Source organism: Panthera onca, chromosome A1 (genome assembly GCF_046562875.1).
Source record: "Panthera onca isolate mPanOnc1 chromosome A1, mPanOnc1 haplotype 2, whole genome shotgun sequence".
Classification (NCBI taxonomy): domain Eukaryota; kingdom Metazoa; phylum Chordata; class Mammalia; order Carnivora; family Felidae; genus Panthera; species Panthera onca.
In genome coordinates this window covers 57,749,290-57,772,989 of record NC_138339.1, presented here as the reverse complement: position 1 = coordinate 57,772,989, position 23,700 = coordinate 57,749,290, and the positions used below count along the sequence as shown (strand labels likewise).

General features: G+C 37.0%; 1 protein-coding gene and 1 long non-coding RNA gene across 12 annotated transcripts in view; one reads left to right on the top strand and one right to left on the bottom strand.

The window, feature by feature from the left end:
- The window catches only part of TENM2 (teneurin transmembrane protein 2), a 1,291,685-nt gene that overhangs the window by 894,195 nt on the left and 373,790 nt on the right, over nucleotides 1-23,700 (bottom strand). The window lies entirely within an intron of this gene.
- The window catches only part of LOC132680968 (uncharacterized), a 47,311-nt gene continuing 25,988 nt past the window's right edge, over nucleotides 2,378-23,700 (top strand). The window contains exons 1-4 of one of the 3 annotated variants that reach the window (XR_009610783.2): nucleotides 2,378-2,598; nucleotides 4,731-4,879; nucleotides 11,148-11,257; nucleotides 21,150-21,301. This is a non-coding gene — a long non-coding RNA (uncharacterized LOC132680968). The remainder of the gene's footprint in view (nucleotides 2,599-4,730; nucleotides 4,880-11,147; nucleotides 11,258-21,149; nucleotides 21,302-23,700) is intronic. The other 2 variants (XR_009610782.2, XR_009610784.2) reach the window with 2 other exon arrangements.

The window sequence follows — 23,700 nt, the reverse complement described above, 5'->3', positions numbered from 1 at the left end:
AATATAAAGAGAAACAACTCTCTCAAAACAGAAGGATTCCAAGTCATTTATGTGGACACTCTGCACTCAATGAAGTGGAATAGAACTTCTCACTCCCTAAGTGTAAGGTACTTTCTTTGAAACACTTCAAAAGAAATTCGTGTGTAGTACCCTTCTTTTAAAATGTACATTATAGAAAGGAAGACAAAAACAATAATTTTATAGTGAAGTACTTTTAAAAACACTAACTCGGTCAAATAATGATCAGGGTTAATATTAACAGTGATAAGTCATGTTGAAAGAATATGCTCTTGGGGCACCTTGGTGGCTCAGTCTGTTGAGTGTCTGATTTTGGCTCAGCCCATGATCTCACGGTCCATGGGTTCAAGGCCCGCTTCAGTGCTGACAGCTCAGAGCCTGCTTTAGATTCTGTGTCTCCCTCTCTCTCTGCTCCTCCCCTGCTCGTGCTCTCTCTTTCTCTCTCTCAAAAATAAATAAACATGAAAAAAAAGAAAGAATGTGCTTTTGATATGAGATGATGAGAAAGGCACTTTTACCTCTATATCCCTCCTACTAAAATACATTACCACACTCTAATGAGGAGAAAAATATCGGACAAATCTCAACCAGGGCTGTTCTATAAAATACCTGACCAAAACTCCTTAGAACTGCCAAGGTCATCAAACATAAGGAAAGTCTGGAAACTGTCACAACCAAAAGAAGCTAAAGAAGATAGGACTACTAAATATGATGTGGTATTTTGCATAGGATCCTGGACCAGAAAAAGGACATTAGGGGAGAATGGAGAAAATCTGAATTAAGTATGAACTTTAGTTAAAAATAATGTATCAGTATTGGTCCGTTAATTGTAACAATGTGCCATACTACTGCAAGATTTTAATAATAGGAAAAATTAAGTATGGGGTATACAGGAACTCTCTGTACTATCTTTGCAATAATTCTATAAAATAAACATTTTAAAAGCTTAAATCATTTTAAAATAGAAAAGTTTATTTAAACATTTTGCTCCAAATGTGTTCTACTATGTCATTCTATCCAGAAAAAAAAAAAAAAAAAAGAGAGAGACAAATAAAAGTGATAGAAAAGTGGAAAATTATCAGTATTTAGGGAGATGAAGTGGAGATACTATTTGGTTAAACATAAATTTTACTTTGTTTCTTTCATTCTTTCTTTCTTTTTTTAAACCACAGGTAAATTAGCCAAATAATGTCTCAACTGTAACTTAGCCCCCAATCACAGGTGCCACTCTTTGGTTAAGAATAAGAGATCTATAGGTTATCTTAAACAATTACATGATTACTCCTTCATGAAATTTAGGACAGAATGTTCCTTCAATAATCTGAAATGTGAAATACTTCATAAAAGTTCATGTACTATCTTCATATGAATCATTTAACAGGGTAGTAGTAACCAGATGACTGAAATGTTCACAGAAAATTCAAGAAACAACAAAAAAAAGCAGTTAAATTTATTCTTTGCTGAAAGAGGTACATGGTTCAGTTTAAAAATATCAAATAAATAAATCTAGTGATATCGTGACATTTTGAGGGGAAAAAAATACTTCAGCAGGAGCAAGAAAGGAAAGATAATTTACTCTTAGGACAAACCAACAGACTAATTGTTTGACTAATAGATACTGAGCTAAAATGAAATAAAATCCTATTTCTAATTTTAAAACATAAAAATGGAAGGAAAAAAAAAAAAAAAACAAACCATGCAATTAAATTAGAACAACTCAAGGAGGAGCTTGCCATGACCTGTTCAAGAAGAAATGGCACACACCTATCACTTATCTAAAGTTAGACCCAAACAAGATTAGCAGAGACCCAGGAAGCTCACTGACAATATCTTCAGGGATGGCCTCATACTGAATAAGAATCTGTAGTGTGTCAGCAGAACTGCCTCCATTTTGCAAACAGAGAGGGAACAGAGGAAAGATGAGGAGTGACAGATGAGCAGGTTCCCATTTCTACATCCTTCTTACTTGCCTTTTTTAGAACCTTGTTGAAATAATCTTTTTTTCTTAAAAAAGCCTATTCAGGAATATTTTAGGTTATAAATCTTGACAGTATTTACTAACAATTTTTAGAGCACATAAGTTTAATAATTTGCCAATATAATTAATATGGCTTATGCCATTGTAGCACCAATCCACCAACATGCACTACATTATTTCGACAGTGTCATTCTCAAAGTCTATATTCAGTCAAACTTTATCAAAAAATATACTATGTGCTATAGACTGAATTGTGTCCTCCCTCTCAAATTCATATGTTTAAGCCTGGATCCTCCATGGGCTTAAATTAGACACAGGGCATTGAAAGGGATGGCTAAGTTAACATGAGGTCATAAAGGTATGGTCCTGATGCAATAGAACTGGTACCCTTAGAATAAGATGAGACACCAGTGGTCTCTCTCTGCTATGTAAGTACACAGCGAGAAGGTAGCTATCAGAAAGGTGGAAACAAAAGCTCTGAACCAGAACCCAACTCTGCTGGAATGCTTATCTTAGCTTCTGGCCTCCAAAGTCCAAGAAAATAAACAAGTTTCTGCTGTTTAAGCTACCCAATCTATGGCATTTTGTTATGACCATTTAAGGTAACTAATATTATATAGGCAACTTAGAGTGGTCTCTATGTAAGTGGGGTTTTCTTCCTTCTTTTCTGGGGGGGAGGTGGGTTCTCTTCCTTCAAGGTATATGGTAAAATTGTACTTCCTAAACCTCTCTTACAAATAGGAAAAAACACCTGATATATTTCAACCAGTGAAATGTCATCATGACTGACATTTGTTAATTTCAGTGAGCATCTTTAGTAAGAAATCAAGCATGATTATCCATTTTTTTTTTTTTTTGCCTCTGCAAATGCAGTGTTCCAGATGTTCAAGTCTTTATCAGCTATATGAGTGAGGACCATGAGAAGCAAAGTCCCTAGTCAACCCACAATGGACACAGTGTGATTTAGAAATAAACTTGTGGGTTTGTTTTTATGTTTATTTATTTTGAGAGAGTGACAGAGAGTGTGCAAGTGGGGGAGAGGCATGAAGAGGGAGAGAGACAGGGAGAGGGCGAGGGAGAGGGAGAGGGAATCCCAAGAGGCTCTGCACTGTCAGTGCAGAGCCTGATGTGGGGCTTGAACTCACGAACCATGAGCTCATGACCTGAGCCAAAATCAAGAGTCAGATGCTTAACCGACTGAGCCACCCAGACACCCTTAAACATGTGTTGTTTTAAGTCACTGACACGTTCCATTGCTAACTGAAAGCAAACTTAGTTCTGCAGGGGAAAAAAAGTAAAGAAAACAAGCAAGCAAACAAACAAAAAAAACTTAGCCCTATAGGAGGGAAAAAAGAAAAGCAAACAAGGAACTTTGTAATTCTCTCTTGTAGCTCATGGAATAACCACTGCAAGCATATATATTACAGATACAATACTAAATACAAATGATTAACCTTTGTAACAACCTAAAGTGTTTCTAACTATCAACTGATATGATAACCTACTGGGAAAGCACAAAATGTTATTTTTGCATTAACATTTTATTAAAAATATCTATCCAGATCCAAGATAATTTTGGAATAGCATTTCAATTTCATCTCATCTTGTTGAACATTATTTGCAAAGTCTTTATTATTTATAAAGGTAAACAGAAGATTAATCTTACTTGATTTATGATAAAACATCCTGACACGTATTGAGATTGACATTCAAATTGGTCATATTTGGGGGTGCCTGGGTGGTTCAGTTGGGTTCAGCATCCAACTCTTGATTTGGGCTCAAGTCATGATCTCACGGTTTGTGAGTCTGAGCCCTTCATCAAACTTTGCACTGACAGTGGGAAACCTGCTTGGGATTCTATCTCCCTCTCTCTTTATGCCCCTCTCCTGCTTGCACTCTTTCTCTCTCTCTCTCAAAATAAATAAATAAACTTAAAAGAAAAATAAATTGGTCGTATTTTGGTGTGAACCTTTTATATTCCCAAGGTTAACTTAGTCTCCTTCCTCATTGCCACTTTCTGACATCACCTCACCATTGTGAACAACCTACGTCACCCTCAGTGGCCACATTATTTTGTGACATCAATTCTTTACACACTGAGCTTCCTCTGCCTTGAAGTTTTTGTATCCCCCCATTCACAACTGGATGATGACTATTCATTCTATAAGATTCACCCTGCATGTCAACTGCTCTGAAAAATCTTGATCAAAATCTCCACCAAAAATTACCTCTTTCTTTACATTCCCAAATCACTTTGTGGCTACCTTTATTATAGCATGTATTCCCCTTAATTATAATTTACCTGTTAATGTGTCTGTTCATTTTATTTTTAAATTCTAAGTGAGCTGAAAACATCTCTCACTTACTGAATTAATGTAGCTACAATATACTTGTGGAATGATTGGGTGAAAGTGTAAAATTAGAAATTGTTTCTGCCTGAAAATGTTGGATACTGAATAAAGTATACTCATGTTCATAATATTTAGTTTAGTTTCTTTTTTTTCCTTAATTGTCAAAGGGAAACAGGTTGCAAGCTCACCTGCTTTTATTTTTCTTGTTTCTGTTCTGTTATACATGCTTTTATAACACAGGAAGTTTAGGTATACTAGCATTTTAATTTGCTGGACTATGCTTTGTAATCACTGATTAGAAAGAATACAAGGAGACTTAGAAGTCTCTACGGTTCTGTCCAAATTCCCCTTTGCAAACTTCTGATATGATTTATATTCCTCAGGTAATAAAGGAGCTTTCCTCAACTTTCTTCACAGCCAGGCTACTGAACCTCTTCATTCTCCATCTGTACCACTCCTGTGGGCAAAAACAAAAGCAGAAAAAAAAAAAAAGCTGGGGAATAGAGATGCCTTTTCATGCTCTTAATCAAAGGTCTGTAGCTGCCTGAACTTGGCCTACACTCCAACCAGCTCTCCCAAGTAGGGACGGTCCAGATCAGCTGGCTACAGTGGCCAGCAAAAACAGAGGAACTACAAATTACTGCACCCACTCTATATCCTAGTTCTCCACTCTGACAAAACAACAACAACAATGACAACAACAAAAAACAAAAACACACACACAAATCAAAAGGACTGACATCAGATGAGAGGGTGGAGAGACTATTGTGGGTGCAAGTACAAGTTTACATCTGTTGCAGTTTGGGAGTGGGGAGAAATGTATTGAAAACTCTTTAGGGGGCAGCACTGCACAGGTGTTGGCATTGGTAAGATGGGGGTTAAAATTAAACTCCATCACTTGTGAATGTCAAGAAGTTACTTCACCTGATAAGCCTTCATTTCTTCATTTCTGAAGGTGAAGGGATCGTGATAGCTCCCCAGTTATGCTTGAGTTGACTCAGAGAGGTGTTGAACACAGCATGTGGCACACGGATCACACCTCACTCCCATTGAGGTGTATATGTGTTATTTGGCCCCTTAGATGAATATACAGGATCAGAGCCTTTGTTATTAATAACCATTGGCATTAAACTAGCGACTAATAATAGTTTCATTGGTTTGATTTGTAGGGATAATATAGGAAAATAGCTGGGATAGAATTTGGAAGAGGAGAATTTGAGGCATGACTTAACCTCTAAGTAGCTGTATTATGATTCACAAGTCTGTCTTCTAGTTTCAATTTCCTCATCTTTACACTAAAGGGGTTAAAGCAATTGGTCTCATGTATAGCACTAATGTTTGACTCTCTTGGATAAGCCAGATTCTCTTACGTTGCATGCAAAATGAAATAGTGAGAATAATGGAGGTGGAAGGGAGAGGGCATGTTCACAAACAGGTGTCACACAGCAGAAGGGTGCTGGTCAACCAAGTTAAAATAGGCAAGCAGTGTTCACAATAACTTGAGAGGCTCTAATTTGGCAACACACAAGTTGAATTTCTATTCAACAATAGATTTTGTCACCTTTCTCTTCTGTTACATTTTTAACCTCTAAGCCCTGCACAAATTTTGATTTCAAAAGACAAAGAGGGCTTTGGTGACAACTGCAAAATGCTTGCAAATCATTGCAATTCAATTCAGTGCCTTTTTTAAGATATCAGCAGAGATTTCCACTACAAATAACATGCCCATGTATCATAAGAGGAGCCGTTACTATGAAAATGAAATGTACCGACAGCATGTTAACACAGAGTTACAGGGCTAAAAGAGATTATAAGCACAACGGAAGAAAGGAATCAAAAAAAAAAAAAAAAAAAAAAAGGGAAGGGAAGAGGAAAAGGAAAGAAAAAGGAGAGAAGGAAAAGAAAGGAGAGGACAAGTCATTACTGAATGGGAATTCCTAGAACAGTAAATGAATTGTCTGTTTGGCCAAGTCTAAAAAGTGGCACTTAACTCCAACTTTCAGAGAGAGATGGGGCTCACGCATATGCTACTTATTAATTTTATACCATGAAATGTATGTGAAAATAAATTGATTTTATTTTCAAAAGACAAACTTTTAATATTAACATTGAAGGCATATTTTAAAGTTCCTCAAGTACCTTTAAGGAATTTTAAGAAAGTTTCACTGTTCTTAAATAATTCAAATGGTGGCTATTGGTATGTTTAAGGTTAGTTGATGTTTTTAAGTTTGGTTAAGATCATGGGGCCAGAATGTAACTTCTTGGGCTATAATGCAACTCCATTATTTTGTTTGTTTAATTCCAGTAAAGTTAAAATATAGTGCTATATTAGGTTCAGGTGTGCAATAAAGTGAGTCAACAATTCCATACAACATGCAGTGCTCATCACTTAAAATGTACTCTTAATCCCCTTCACCTATCTCTCCTATTCCCCTACTTGCCTCTTCTCTGATAACCACCAGTTGCTCTCTATAATTAATAGTCTGTTTTATTGGTCTCTTTTATTTTTTCATTTGTTTTGTTTGTTAAATTTGACACATGAGTAGAATCATATGGTATTTGTCTTTCTCTGACTTTTTTCATTTAGCATTTTACCCTCTAGATTCAACCATGCTGTTACAAATGGCAAGATTTAATTCTTTTTTATTACCGAGTAATATTCCAAGGTGTGTATGTGTGCGTGCGTGTACACACACACACACACACACACACACACACTACATGTTTTTATCCACTCATCTGTCGATGGACACTTGGGTTACTTCCATATTTTGGCTATTGTAAATAAAGCTGCAGTATACATAGGGGTCCATGTATCTTTTCAAGTTAGTGTTTTCATATTCTTTGGGTAAATACCCAGTAGTGGAATTACCAGACCATATGGTAATTCTATTTTTAATTTTTGAGAAAGATCTACACTGTTTTCCATAGCCAACTCTGCTCTTTTCTGACTGTGCGAACTTCAGCAAGCTTCATCTTAGCTTTCTCATTGTCAAATGGAGATAATCAAAGTATTCCATTCACAGGTTTTGGTGAAGTAATAAATAAAACAATTCATAAAAGCACTTGACATAGTAGGCACATAGTACGTAGTCAATAAATATAAGCTGTAATTATTAGTAGAGCTCAAAACACTTTAAAATGCTATATATTTTGTGATAAAATATGTATGCACATCAACTCATAATCAGATTCAGAAAAGATAAAGTATATCACTGACTTAATAACTTTATTATAACTCCATTGAAACTATTTACTCCAACACAGCCACCATATAGAGTAAAGCCAAGGTAACCATTGGACTACTAAGTCTAGAAGGTGAGGTGTGACACAGATTTTCTAAAGCTCCTTGATTTTTGAAGGGACCAAGTTTATTCCAGCCTTGCTCTTCTGAGTCTTACCTTTTTAAAAAAGTTTATTTATCTGAGTGATACAGTGAGCATGCCCATGTGTGAGCTGGTAGGGGCAGAAGAGGGAAAAAGAGGATCCCAAGCAGGCTCAGCACTATCAGCACAGAGCCTGATATGGGGCTCCAACTCACAAACCTTGAGATCATGACCTGAGCCAAAATCAAGAGTCAGACACTTAACCAAGTGACATCCCCAGGTGCCCCTAGAGTCTAACTTTTAAAGACATTATCTTCCCCACCATGCAAGTGTATCTACATCCCCCACCATGGAGCAAAGGGGCAATAATATCAAATATATCCACACAACCACAAACTAGAAACAGTCTCCCATCTCTTTCCAACCCCACTGGAAGTAGTCTATCCAGTGCTAGCACCACGAAGCAGCCCTGAAAGAATGTGCCTTATATTACCTGGTCCAAGGACACAGAAAATAGTGATAACTCCCAAACTCTTTGCAGTTATTTTTTAGTTAAAAGAATCAAAGAGGTTGGGAGAAAGGATCTCTGGTAAAAAATGTCTAAAATATTTATTTTTCTAATAAAAATAATGATCTTTATATTAATAATAACAACAACAGCTACCACTTAAAATATATACTAGGTATGGGGTGCTTGGGTGGCTCAGTCCATTAAGCTTCTGACTTGGCTCAGGTCATGATCTCACCACTCGTGAGTTTGAGCCTCACGTTGGGCTCTGTGCTGATAGCTTAGAGCCTAGAACCTACTTCAGATTCTGTGTCTTCCTCTGTCTCTGCCCCCAGGTTGCTGTCTGTCTCTCAAAAATAAATCAACATTAAAAAAATTTTTGGGGGGCGCCTGGGTGGCTCAGTTGGTTAAGCGACTGACTTAGGCTCAGGTCATGATCTCACGGTTCGTGAGTTCGAGCCCCACGTCAGGCTCTGTGCTGACAGCTCAGAACCTGGAGCCTGCTTTGATTCTGTGTCTCCTCTCTCTGCCCCTCTGCCTCTGGAGCTCTGTCTCTGTCTCTCTCTCAAAAATAAACATAAATTTTTTTTTCAAGTTAAAAAAAAAACTAGGTGTTTCTTTTAATTTTTTTTTAACGTTTATTTATTTTTGAGACAGAGAGAGACAGAGCATGAACGGGGGAGGGTCAGAGAGAGGGAGACACAGAATCCGAAACAGGCTCCCGGCTCTGAGCTGTCAGCACAGAGCCCGACGCGGGGCTTGAACTCACGGACCGCGAGATCATGACCTGAGCCAAAGTCGGCCGCCCAACCGACTGAGCCACCCAGGCGCCCCAAACTAGGTGTTTCTTTAATGAATTTATCTAAAGGTTACATCATTAAACAACCTTACAGTGCTTGTAGGGGTCCCACAGCTAGAAATTGATGATACCATAGCCCTGAAGCCACTAGGATGTTCCCTGTCCCATTTTCTTTGATTTGCCCTAATAATCCATTAGGAATTCAGCCTAGTTTTCTTGTTCCTCAGCAAAGGCTTTATCCAATTACTTTTCATCTCCTCGTCCATTTTACTTACTGCCTCTATCACTGATACAAGAACTGCCTCTATCACTGATACAAGATTTCTTTTATCTTTGTTAATGACCTATTGCTTCATTTTGGAGTTTCTATTGCATGCACAATTATTTCTGGAGTTTAAATTCACATCCATTTCGTCCAGAGTGTCACATTGCCTTAAAAAAAAATCCTCACCTGGTTTTACACTTGTATTTGCACATAATTCAGAAGATGAGTTTGTCTCCTCAATTTGGGACTCAGCCATGCCTATATGCAGTACCTTCTATTCCTGGCTTCCTTGATAAGTGTGTCTCTATAGAATATTATTATTTTACTGCAATGTGTAGGACATGAAATATACAAGATAACTAACTGAATCAACAACGCTGAAAGACTATTCATAACTACTCAGATGTTCAGTGCTTCCATTTTCACTGTTGAGCTAATTAGTTTTTTGTGTGTGTGTGTGTGATTAGTGTTTATGAACTCAACCCAGTACAAGCAAATAAAATACTGCACAGGATATTTCTGAAGTGATAGGTCACATTAAGAATCCTATGGAATGAATGCAAGCTACTCATGGGGATGGAACTGGGGCAAAGCCAAACGTCCCGTGCCAGATAAAATTCTCCTCTCCCGACCATCTCCCCTGCAATACTGAAGCCTCCGGTTCAGTTGTCACAAAGCTGTTCTCCAGGGAACAAAGCCTGTTTCTGTTGAGGCAGGTGCAGCTACCAGCAACGGAGCCCTCACCATGATTCAAGTGCAGTTTAGACGTGCTAGAGGCAAAGGAAGCAATTTTCACAAAGAATAGCAGGAGCTATCTATACAAATGTAGAACAACATAAAAAAGCATAAAAGGTATTGATAATTAATTTAAAATACCATAAGGAAACCATAGCTAGAGTGAGGGGAAAAATAGAGCCTCAACAAAGACAAACAGAACTGCTGAAGCCATGAAAGAAAGTGCCCCAACACTCTGGACTGCAATTGCAACGCCCAAATTTTTTCCTGTAATTATGGTTCTACTTATCCCATCTTAGATTCATAGAAAAACTTGAGTGGATAGGGAATTATGTCATGCTGGGAATATAGAAATAAGTTTGAACAAATTGCCCATTTGTGATTATTTAAATAAAACATCATAATTGGAATATGTTGGTCGATAAAGGCAATTTTTTTTCCTTCTTTCTCTTTTGTATAAGAACAATACACTAAATGCTATCTTGATTTTTTTTAACTGCATTTCTGTAAATACAGTATTTAATGCCAGGTGCCCCCTCAACTTTACATTGTGATAGGCTACATAAAAGGAGGAGTAAATGCACTCCAAGTTGTTTTCCACACCACTTGGGCTCTGACAAGTCATTAAGAACATTCTCTGCTTGTGTATTGTCTTCCATGATAATTATATGCAGCTTGACTCAGTGGTACTCACATATAATGGGTCTCACTTTTACCACTTTTATTTCAACTATGGTTCACTTGTTACTTATGTTTATATTCGCTGCTTTCACAGACTCTTTAAAAATATATCTCCCAAATGGAAGAGGTTCTCCTTCTCTTTTACCCCAAAACAAATTATACTCCCTTTTGCTCCCAACAAAGAAAAGATAGTTTTTGGTTATCGAATAATGATAGAACTTTCTGTACTGAGTTTTTTCTCAGATGTGCCTAAAGAGGTGTAGATGCCCTGCATCATCACTTCTGCAGGCACACACATGCATCCAGGAAGGTTAAAAGGGCTTGGTCTTATATCCTTAGGCACCATCTGTCTTTCAATCCTGAAAAAGTCCCTAGTTGACAGGATTTTGCAGCTTTTAGATAGATATTTTTGAAATAATTTCTTATTTCAACTAGCATTTGGTAGAATCAAATGAGTTATTTTCTTTTCATAATATCCTTCAACAGATAATAAATGGAAAGCATGATGTAAATGCCCACTGTGAGCAAAGTTTGGGTCTACACACTGGAGGAGACCTGAAGAAGAATGCAGTCGAAACCCTGCCCTCAAAATTAAGGTGAAGACATAGATAAAAACATATGAATGTTAAAAGTGCCAGAAAGATGCTGTGGAGCCTAAATGTTATAGAAACGGTGAGAAAGCAGAAATGATGGTGGGTAGGGGAAACACACGCCACAGCTGACCCTTTGTTCTCAGATTTAGACAGGAGCATGAAGGAATTAAACCACCTAAGCCAGCTACTATTTTAGGTCTTAGATCTTGTTGGCCAATGCTTGGTGAGTGGAAGCAATAGATGTCCATAGATGCCCAGCTTCTGCTTGAATCTCTCCTGTGACAGGGAGATCACTCTGTCACAAACTCTACTTCTCTGCATTTTGAAAGCTATTTCCTATGTGGCATTGGAACTATGTGAATATTCTACTTCTACCCCAGAGGTTACACAGTTTATACCTATGTGGCCAAGAGCATGAGATCTGCAGTAAGAGATAATGGGTTCAAATGCAGACCTTGAAGACAACTCTCTGGTGTCCTCTTTCCATGATGTTCTTGTATACCATAAGGTAATAATAATGTTTAGAGAAGTGACATGCTCAAGATCTCATATCTCATTAATGACAGAAATACAGTAAGAACTGAGATATCTGAAAAATCTGGTGACTTTGTCATTATGAAACAATTCAGGAAAATTCTAAGCTTTTAGCCAGGAAGATAACATGTGTTGTTCCCCCTCCGCCATAACAAGTAGTACCACAGGATTTAAGGTAGATTTTAATATTCCTAATGATTAACTGACTCAAATTCTTGGTTAGAAATTAGGGATATGAAAAACTAAACAAATTGTCTTAATGAGAAAGCAGCTCATTCAAACCAACAGTGATCACTACTCTAAGTAAGAACCCATGATTTCCATTCTCCATATTTATTTTTCTTCTTTCCATTTCCATTTTCAAAACTGAAGTTTGGCCATTGGATATACACCTTCTAGATGGTTTAATTCAGTAATTTCCTGGTAGATTCTTCCTAATTCCAAAGTCTACTCACTCCTACTTCCTCCTTCACACCATTCATCAAACTGTTAACATAAAACACAGAATAGAGTATGATACCTCCCTTCTCATGAACCCCAATTATCTATAGGACCATGTCTAAACCTGTTGGCAAGCTACTCAAGATTTTTTCGAGTAGGCTCAAATCTACTTACCCAAATCCTGCCTCAACTCACACTGAGAGGGGCTATTGTTGCACAAAGTCAATGAACACTTACTCCTTATATTCCAAATGGTCAATGAAGTTTAGCTATCATAACATTTATCCTGGAAGGCAAAAGTTCTTCCACAACAATTGTCATTTATTTATTTAGTCAACCAATGTGCATTGATCATTATTATAGACACTAGGGATATGCTAACAAAAAAATAAAAATAAAAACAGACCTAGTTCTCAATGAATTTCTCTTTTAATGGGGAAACAAACAAATAATAAATAAATAAATAAATAAATAAATAAATAAAATATATACTTTGTTAGATACTGAGAGATACTAAGAAGAAAAATAAAGCAGAAAGAGAAGATACAGTATACTGGAAAGGAGGGTTTGAATATTTAGGTTGACAACTTACCAGATGATCAACCAGGGAAGATCTCAGTGTGAAGGTGATATTTGAGCCAAAAGCCAAAGAAGGTGAAAGACTGCTTCAATTGTTTTTCAAGGGAATTCCAGGTATAGGAAGGGATAGCAAAGGCAAACGCATTGCTGTGTTTTGTATTGTGGAAAGCCAGTATAACTAGTTCAGATTAAGAGGGGAAGACACTAGTAAGAAAATGAGTCCCAGATTCACATCTCTGTGAAGAGCATTTAGGGGTTTGTAGATCATATTGAGGATTTTACGCTTTTCATTGAATGATGTGGAGGACTATTGGAAGGTTTTGAGCAGAAGAATATGTCTGATTTATTTAAAAAAACAGGGTTACACTTGATGCTGAGACAAGAACAACTCCGTTTTTACTTTGAACCTTGGCAGAAAGAAAATATGTCATCCCACTACATCTAGAGACTGTATCTGGAAAACCTTCGGATGCATCCATTTTTATCTATCTACACCCTCACTAGCTTAGCCTAAGCCACCATCATTTTTTATCTAATTTAAAACAGTATCATCATAAATGGTTTTCCATCATTAGCTCTTGTCCCCACTTAATCAATTCATTTTGCAGAAATTAAGATGATCAGTTTAATATATGAGGCCCTGCAATGACTTACCTATTGATTTAGAATATAACTTAATTCCTCATGGCCTGAAATGGCATATTGAATTGCTCTATTTCACCATGTTCTCCCTCTCTAATATCATCTCTGTGGCATTCTGAGGTATTCTAGAATTCTTTCCCATCTCTAGACCTTCACACAGTTGTCCCTCAACCTAGAGACTCCCCTTCCCCTCAGTCTTTTGAAATGATAATGCCTTCACTTTGTCCTAATGAAGTTGAAATGATAGTGTGTCAGGGAGGCTTTTTCTGAACATGCTATCTAAAGTATGTCACTCTGAGGACACCTGGGTGGCTTAGTCAGTTAAACGTCTGACTCTTGATTTCAGCTCAGGTCATGATCTCAGTGTTCTTGGGATCGAACCCCATGGTGAGCTGTGTGCTGACAGAATGGAGCCTGCTTGGGATTCTTTGTCTCCCCTTCTCTTCCTCTCTCCTTTCTCAAATAAACTTAAAAAAAATTAAAGTGTGTCACTCCCTACTGTTCTGTTATAAACCATTCATTCATTCATTCATTCATTCATTCATTCATTCAATTGATATTTATTAAGTGCCTATGTACCAAATACTATCTTATGTACCATTCTTTTCTCTTCATTGCTTTATTCTAATCTGTGACTATATTTCATATTCAATTCCTGCCTTCCCAACTGGACCCCAAACTCCATAAATGTAGGAGCCATGTGTGTTTTGTTCACCATGGCATTTTTTTTGTGATATGTGACAAGTAATCAAAAATATTTGTAGAATACATGAATAATGTTATTCAGAATTTGTTGGTTTCTCCTTTAGGCTTCTGCAGTAGAAATTAATTCATTAAAATTTCATATCTCAGGTAATTATCAATAGCTCTTTCTTCAGTAGGATGTAGCTAATCTGAGATATAAACGATTTCTTTATCATTACTGTTTCTTTCAAAAAGCCTAGCTTAGTAGTTTCATAAGTATAAACACTTCTTGAATTGAAATGATGACTGAGTAGAGCTTTGAGGTTTTCCCCAGTATCTCAACTTGACTTTATTCTGTTTTAAAAGGGTATGTATAAAATTACTAAGATTATTGGTCAGTTCCAGAAGTATAACAACAAACCAGATGCACTTTCCATGCTTCAAGTCTAAGGGCTTCCCATTATAATTTCAAAAAGTACTGAACTATGGCCTCTAAAAGCCTATAAAATATATCCGGCTTTCTTCACCAAATTCATCTCGTAGGATAATTTTCCTCCCTCATTCACAAAGGTCCAGCCACATTGGTCTTTCTCTAATCATGAACTACGCTGAACACCTTCCCTCCTCAGGCTGGTCCACTGACCATTCCTCTACCCAGAATGCTCTTCACCCCGATCTCCACTGCACAGGCTTCTGCTTCTCCTCCAAGTTTCAGTTCAAATGTTACCTTTTCAGACAGGTCTTTGCAGAAAGCTCAGTCCTTTACTTACTCCTCACCATAGTGCTGTTTCTCTATTATTTTTTTTTCCTTAATACCACTGAGATTATCTTATTTATTTGTAAATTCATGGTTGATGTCTCCACCATAGAATATAATGTTCAATGCAGCACAAATCTTGGTTTGTTCACTGTTACTTACCAACTTCTGTGTCTAGATCAATGCCTGGCACATAGTTGAATGTACACAACAAGTATTTGTGGAATGAATGAATTCGTGCATGCATAATGAGCATACTCCATTAGCATTTATTATAAATAGTTGGCCAATGTATAGCTCTTGAACTGTGTGTAAGCCAAAATCCACAAGACATAATTAAGAACAGGAGTAGAACAATTCTCAACTCTAATCTGGAAGTCATATAAGTGTTCCTGGATGAGATGTTACTTAAGGAAGAGTGGAGATTTCCTGAAGTAAAGGATGATGGACTCTAATCTGGGCAATTAGTTACTAGATTTGAAGAATTGGGCTTTTCTCCTCTCTAGGTCTCTAAGAACTAGCACACTTCCTGGCTCAAAGAAAATCTACAATAGATGCTTGTTGAATTGATCTGAAATTAGAACAAAAACCTGCACTAGGACATTTGCTGCTATAAACTCCGGCATCACTCAAACTATATTTAAACCATGTTTACTTATTTATAAGTATCATTTAAATAGATGAATATAAATTCTTGTCAGCTAATTTCCAGTGATTTACTGAAATGCTCTATTTCAAAATGTCAAGTGGCCATTAGCAGTAAACCTCCAAGAATTTATCTGCCATAATATTCCTACTTAAACATTGTCATTGCATTACTTCATTTTATCAGTTTATTTTAAAAAATCTTTCTGAAATCATTGAAAGTTTCTAATAGCAATTCATTTTCAATTTAAGGTGATTAAAATACATAGAGCAGAAATGGAAGGGAAACCCTCTACAGGGATACTAAACATCATTATACCTAATTGCCAGTAGGGGCTGCTAAAGCCAGGCATGTACTTGAATTCATAAGAGTGAAAGGCACAATTTTTGAAATTTGATATCTTATGCCAAATTAGGGAAATTCAGTCCATCTCAACCCTTCTGGAGAGTTAGAGAGAAGTTATTTGGCACCTCACTAAATTCATCTTATTTCCTTTACTCAGTAACTTATTTCAATCATCTTTCTTAAGATATATTTACCTTGTCATTCCAATATGATTAATATCTCAAAGCATTACATATAAAACGACAAACACAGTCATATTTATTATCTTTCTCTTTTATGTTTATTTATATAATTTTCTTTGGTTCTATCCAAACACAGCGTGAGCCAAATAACTGTTAATTCTCCTATTTAGGTCTTTTTAAATGAGCAGATAAAGAAGGATGGAATCCTATACACTCCCATATCTGCAGTTCACACTTTTATGATTAAATTAGAGTTCTCCTGGGAGAATCTCATGTCCGTGATTACGAGCTCAAAATGTATAGGTTAGAGTATTGAGAGAAAATACCTATCCTTCTTTAAGTAGAGACTTAATTGGCAAAGAAGAATCACTGCTTCTGAGGAGTACAGATTGTGAGATAGAAAGTAATCACATATGTGTCTCTGTACTGCTATTTGTAAATTTTAAATCTTAACAACAGTGTGCTCCTCTCCTAGAATGCATACAGCTCTATCACTCAAAACTAAGTTGTACAATTGAAAGGTGAATGAAAGCTACAAAGGACTCATATAATGGCTAACATTGAGTTCCTACCATGGACCAATCACTGTTTTCAGTACTTTCCATAGTCTATGTCTAATCTCCACAACAACACTTCCATGTAAATATTATCTTCACTTCACCATGAAAACCTGGACTTACAGTTGGGTGACCAACTTACTCAAGGTCACAATCTAATAGTATCATAGCTAAGAAGAATTCAAACTTAGATCTCTCAGACCATTATACAAAATGTTCTCTAACTTGATCTTGCATCAGAATAGTCAAGTGGGCCTGTTAAGACCCAAAACACTGGATCTTATCTCCATAGTTTCTGATCAGTTGGCCTTGGGTGGGGCCTGATGATGTGTACTTCTTTCAAGTTCAAAAGTAATGATGTTGCTGATCCCAGACCACATTTGGGGAATTATTGTCCTACATCATGCTCTTGGTTAGAATGTCAAGTCCTGGTAGTAAGATTAACTAAATACTGGTCTTATTCCAGAGTTTTGTATATAGTTAACAGGAAATTTAAAATACATCAACATAACATTTATCAAAATATTTATAGATGTTATTTCTGGAATTTCAGTGAGTTTTAGCTTCGTTATACTCTTGTAAATTATTTGACTTTTAAAAATTGAGCACATATAATTTTTATTATTGGCAAATAGAAATCTGATTGCATTTTGGAAAAAAATAAAACAAACAAACAAAACCCTCAAAAGTGTGACATTTACAGAGGTGGTAGGATCTCAGCACCTTTCCTAGGGAGAATATACATACACACAGACACACATAGTATATACATACACACAATACATACACAAGTAGGAGCGTGCACATGCGCGCGCGCACGCACACACACACCCTAATCTACAAAAAAAAAAAAGATAAAACCTTCAGTTTTCAGCCCAACCTGCTTAGTTGTCCCCAATAAATTCACTGTTTTAAATCTTACTTTCCTTATCTGTAGATTCAGAAGATTGGGCTAGAATCATAGTTAAAGGACTTTTAAAAGACTGGATAGTCTCAAAAGTTTAGTCCAGCTCTATATGCTATACTAATGTAAATCCTCCTTTCAGAATGTGAAGGAGAAAAAGGCCAAATATAAGTCACTTTTCTATGTGAGGGTCATTTAGATGAGACCAGAACAAACTGAAGGGTGTTGGACAAGGTGCTTAAAGTTGCGGGGCCACTTGGTCAAAATGCTTCCGCTACAGTTTTACATTTTTAAATGATATCATATTACATAATGATAGCACATGGCCATTTCTATTCTGCAAATTATGCCAGCTAAAGGAAATACCCTGGTATTTATGAGATGCTTAGTGCATCTGTCACCATGACCTTATGGCCCAAATCAAAGTGATCGGAGCTATTAAAATGATTTCCCTATTTGGCTGAATTTTAAAGACTATAGTTTTGAAGTCAGTGGCAGATGACCTACTAATGGTATTTAATGGTTCTCTCAACAAATTGTGAAGTACCTTAAATGACCCACTAGTTAAGTACATAAAAGGAAAATTCCAGCTTGAAACATCAAATCTTTCATTCCCTCCTGTTTTTCTTTTGGACAACAGCATTTTATTTTCCACCTTCAAGGAGGAATGGGGAGAGTAACAAAGGGAGTAAAAAGGGAATTAAAATTTCTTGAGCACTGATCTAAACATGTAATATGAACCATGGTATCTGATCTTCACAAAACCACAAAAGAAGAAAATTTTATCTTCATTTTGCAAATGAGGAAAAGGTGAAGAGAATTTACATAACTGAGGTCACATAGCCAGAGAGTACTGCTGTGAAATTTGAATGGCATCTATCTGAATCTAGAGTCCAAGTGTTTTCATGATGCTTCCCAGAAAGAGACAAATGCTGACATTATGCCTCCATGATGTAGGTGGGTAAAAGGGACAAGACGGGACCCGGAATCTGCTAAAGCTGGGATGTAACACGTGGTGAGCCCTTTAGACATGCTCTTCGGGTTTCATGTTTGTGTTAGTTTATTTGTTTTTTACAAATGTTTTTCAGCACTTAAATAAATGAGCTCATGAACAAGTAAATCAAAGAGGATCGAGAAGTTATAAAAGCCAAGGCAAGAGATTCAATGTCCAGGCAGACTTTAAGGGGAAATAAACAAATAAAGGGTTAAACAGGAAATGCCACCTTGAGCTGAAATACAAGAAAACCATAACACAAAGAAGGCACAGATAACAGAATAAATTGCCCAAACTAGCCTTAGCTGCCTTTATTTCCTCTACCTTAGCAAACAACCTAATCATGGGCCTGGAAAGGAACAAGCAGTTGTCTGAGGAACCAAAGTCAAGGAAAGTTAGAGCAGACAAATTCCTGCCAAAGAATTTTGTCACCCTGGGAGTTGTGATAAGTCCTACAAGGCTCATGTCTGCAGAAGGGGAAAAAATGTCCCCACTCTACATAACATTAACTTCAGTATAACTTCTGGGTGATCCCTGCCTATCAGCCTCCACATAGAAAACAGGAAAAAGGCAAGAGAGAGAGACAGAGAGAGACAGAGACAGAGAGACAGAGAAGCTTGAAGAATAACTCCCATTTCTTTTCCCATCCTGGTGTGAATGTCCCTAAAATGCCCTATTATTTTTTTTTTTGGCCTGTTTTGATACATTGACCAAATAAATGAGCTTCCATTTTATTGTTGAATTAAATATTTTTCATTTTGTGAATATGGATCACAGCTAGAACTGTAATATAATTTCTGGTGAAGAGCATCAATTTTTTAAAATACAAGTCTTTTTGACTTATATAGCAATTTTCTAGTCTCTTCTCACTTGCAAGAAAGTTCCTTTGAAAATGGAGAATTTATTTCAGAGGACCTAAATAATCAGGAAGTAGGAACTGTTTACCCTAAGGAGGAGAGTTTAAAGAACAAAACAGGGAATCAGCATTGCAGATGGGTTTCAGATGTGTTTTTGTCATTATAGGAAGAGGTCCCTCTGAATATAAAAGGGATACTTGAAAATGAAGGTCTGAACAAACCCCAAAAGAAGTTCTTCCTATAGTGCTACACCCTGAGTGATCTGCCTCTGAGTCCACCCAAAGACAAGGCAAGAACTGGGATGTGTTTTAAGACGGGATTCATCTTCATATTTAAGAATCTGTTGATCCAGGTTTTTTTCCTGAATGAAGTCCGTTTCCTTTTTTGAATCCTAACTATATTTTGATGTTTTGGTTTTTGTACTGCCTAGAGCAGTTTTAATGCATCATTTTTTTCATACATATTTTAGTTCCATTTGACTATAAGCCTATCCATTCAACAAACATTTTATTGAGTATCACCTATGTGCCAGAAGACAAACACTATTAAGATAGAATGAAGACTTGTATCTTACTTGATTTTGATTTTTCTTCATATGATTTATCTTCACATGATAAAAAGAAAATAACTTCTATTTCCTAGAGCTTCTGTTCGAATCAAATTAGATAATACAAGCTTATGGCCTGAAATATAGTAGTGTACAACACATTTTAACTATCATTTTTGCTAGCGGAGAGCCTACATATAATTCTAAATTATTTTCATAGTAAGATTCTGTAAGGCCTTTAAAACATGCAGATGGGTAAGTTGAGTCTGCTTTCGGTTTTCCCTCCATGACTTTCCTAGGCTGTATGGGTAAATGTAAATAACATAATTACATTTATGTAATGATCAATAATGATCATTGCTAACATGGCCTAAGGACTCCTAAATGCCAGGCAACAAGTGCCTCTGCATGTGGTTTTTTCATTTGACACTAACAACAGGCCAATATAAAGTACAGATGGTCCCTGACTTACAAGGGCTTGACTTAATAATTTTTCCACTTTCTGATGGTGAGAAAGCATTCAGTAGAAACCATACTTGAAATTTTGAATTTGGATCTTCTCCAGAGACAGTGACCACGAGGGGTAAAGTGCCAACACACTTATAACCATTCTGTACCCACACAACCACTCTGGTTTTCACTTTCAGTACAGCATTTGAAAAACTGAATGAGAAAGTCAACATTTTATTATACAATAGGCTTTGTGCTAGACGATAGTGCCCCAAACTGTGGGCTAATGTAAGTATTCTGAGGATGTTTAAGGTAGGTTAGGTTAGGCAACGATGGTCAGTGTATTAAGTACATTAAATGTATTTTCAACTTAGTGATATTTTCAACCTAATACGGGTTTATCAGGATGCACCCCCATGGCATCTCCATCCCGTGAGGGAGATCTGTATTATTAATATCTCCATAAAAACAAAAATAAACTGTAACTTATGGAAATTTTCTAACTTGCCTATAGTCTTACAGCTAAAAAGCAAAACTAGGAGATGTGACCTCATGGTAAATACACTTACTACATCATCTTTTACAACAGTGAAACAAAATTCTGCCTGTCCCACAGAAATACTCTAGGTCTAAATCTCCTTTCACTGATTGCTCCTTAATGAAGTCACCACTCTAAATTCACCAACTGTATACAAATTGATAAATACCTATTTTTAAATGTCTAAATGTGTATGGGTTGGCTAGTATGCATGAGTGCACATATGTGTTCCCCACAGGGAGCTGCAGTGTGGGAACTGACATGGATGTGGGAACTGACCTTAATGGACAAGATGACTTTACAAGGCATAGCTAATCATTCTACTGAGAAAATACTTTTTCATTCATTCTCCAGTTGCTCTTTTCTTTTTCAACTTCATGGAAGACAACTGTAAGTAGTCTCAAAAATGCAATTTACAATTTAAAAAAAATTCACTTTCTAAATAAGTCTCACATGTACAGGTCTCACTTGTTAGATTTCAGTCACTTGTTAGAAAGCAGTTGATAAGTTGAGGACACACAGAAGAACACGGGATATCACAAATAGCCAAGGACCTAATTTTCTCAACTGGCGAGTGAGGCTGTGTGGGGAGAGAAGGCGAATGTTCCTTGAAATGAGAAGCCTGTAAACATGATTTCTAAATAGAAATTATTCTTTTAGGTTCAGCTGCCATTGGAAAAATAGTTAGGCCCTATTCTAACAATACATCCGCAGAGGCCTTAAAGTTAATTACAGCCTTATATTTACTCTGGCTCTATTATACAGATGAAAAGAAGATGGTTTAATCACTGAGGAGGTTTTAACGTGCATTTATCTCATTTTCTTCTTGCTGTGGGGAAAAAACATACATTTGTATTTTATAAAAATAATGAACTATTTCATCTACTCTTCAATTATATGGCATACATTAAATGAATCCAAGTTATTATAGTCACCTAATATATGCAGTAAAGCAGTTTTTTGTTTCTCTAATGTGTAACATACCTAAGACTTCTCCATTCTGAAATGGTTAATTTCAAAGTTTCCCAAGGTACTCTCCTCTGAGCCCCATTACCAACATATGATTGTCACTGCAACATGGCTTTACTGACACATTGGTGTTAAAAGGCAGTGACAGAGCCAACAGGAGAGAACCGAAGCCATTTATATATACTGTAGAACTACTCTGACAATCCAAAGGAACACGCCATCTGCATTCTGTGTTGCTGCAACCTACTGAACTGTGGGTTTGCAATTTCAGAATTCAGAATGTCATGCCTGGCTCCACTTTAGGGAGCTCCCACAGCTGCTACTTTTGCTTCCCTGCCTTCAGAATTCTGATGCTGAAGTTAATATGTGAGGACATCCTTGTGTAGTGATGGAGACATGGCAGTAGGGCATGCTAGAGTACCATATATTTTTATGTATTTATTTATTCAAGCTGTGTGGCCTTTTCTTCCCCCCTTTCCCTTTGCAACTTATCAACCTGAGCCCTCAGACGCTCACACCCACACAATGATCTCAGCAGGCAAGAAGCAAAAGCAAAAGCAAATGCACTTTAGGAAAGAACAGGAAACCGACACTGAAATGGCCATTACTGGGCATTTCAATTTTACCTGTGGTTTCAGCTTCTGCTCAAAGTGCATGCAATGAATGTGGCCTGATTACCTTAATTCAGTGATATCGGCAATAATCACAATGACAGGCAGTGCCTAAGAGATTGCCCTTGACAGCAGAGTCACAGAAATGGAGATATGGAAAATTTCCGTTGAGCACAACACACAAAAGGAATAATGGAGAGATGCTCAGGGATCCATTTCCTGGTAGAAGGGTAGATGGTGACAGAGCTGAATTCACTTTGTGATTAACAGTAGGGTTGATGAGTGGATCTTTCACTGGTATCTTCTAGCATTTTCATTCTCAATTCTATGGGAGGATAAAGGAAGAGCTGAGATATAAAACGACCACAGAGACAGTTTTACTGCTGATTTGGCTTAGCATGGGAAAAAGAAACTTCTAAAAAATGAGTAAGAATCAAATACGAAAATAAAATCAACTGATTTTAAAGGCAAAATACCAAGGACTGTTCCTGGAATAAGAATCATGAGCCAAGGGAAAGGATCTTTTCAGGTTACATTGTTGACCACTAAGAGGAAGGAGATTTTCTGCCCTTGATGACCATGCCATTTTAAATTAAGGAAGCCTAGGGATGACTGGGTGCCTCAGTCGGTTAAACCTCTGACTTCCACTCAGGTCATGATTTCAAGGTTTGTGGGTTCGAGGCCCACATCAGACTCTGTGCGGACAATTCAGAGCCGGGAGCCTGCTTTGGATTCTGTGTCCCCATCTCTCTCTGCTCCTCCCCCACTTGCACTCTCTCTCTCTTTCTCTCTCAAAAATAATAAACACTATTTTTTTTTTTAATTAGGGAAATCTACTGAGCTAAGGGGTTTATAGATGAGATAAAAGTCAAGGGTTAAAGATATCCCAAGTCATTGACGTAATGGGAAGAATGGCCTAAAAAAATCACCAATGGATCATGAGAAGACAGATATAAGAAGACATTGATAGTAAGGAGTGTGAAGAAGAAAGGGGGAGGGGATGCATCACCAGATGGCACTCTTTGTTTTAATTGATTAATTTACTGTGGCATTCTCAGAAAGGCATCATTTGCCACAATGAAGCACAACAATTTATAGGCTGCTTTACCTCTGGCCTACACAGGTATGACACATCAGAATTCAGAGTGTGATTAGCACATCAGAATTCAGACTGGATGAAATCCATTTGTTCCAGGCTTTGCTTCATTG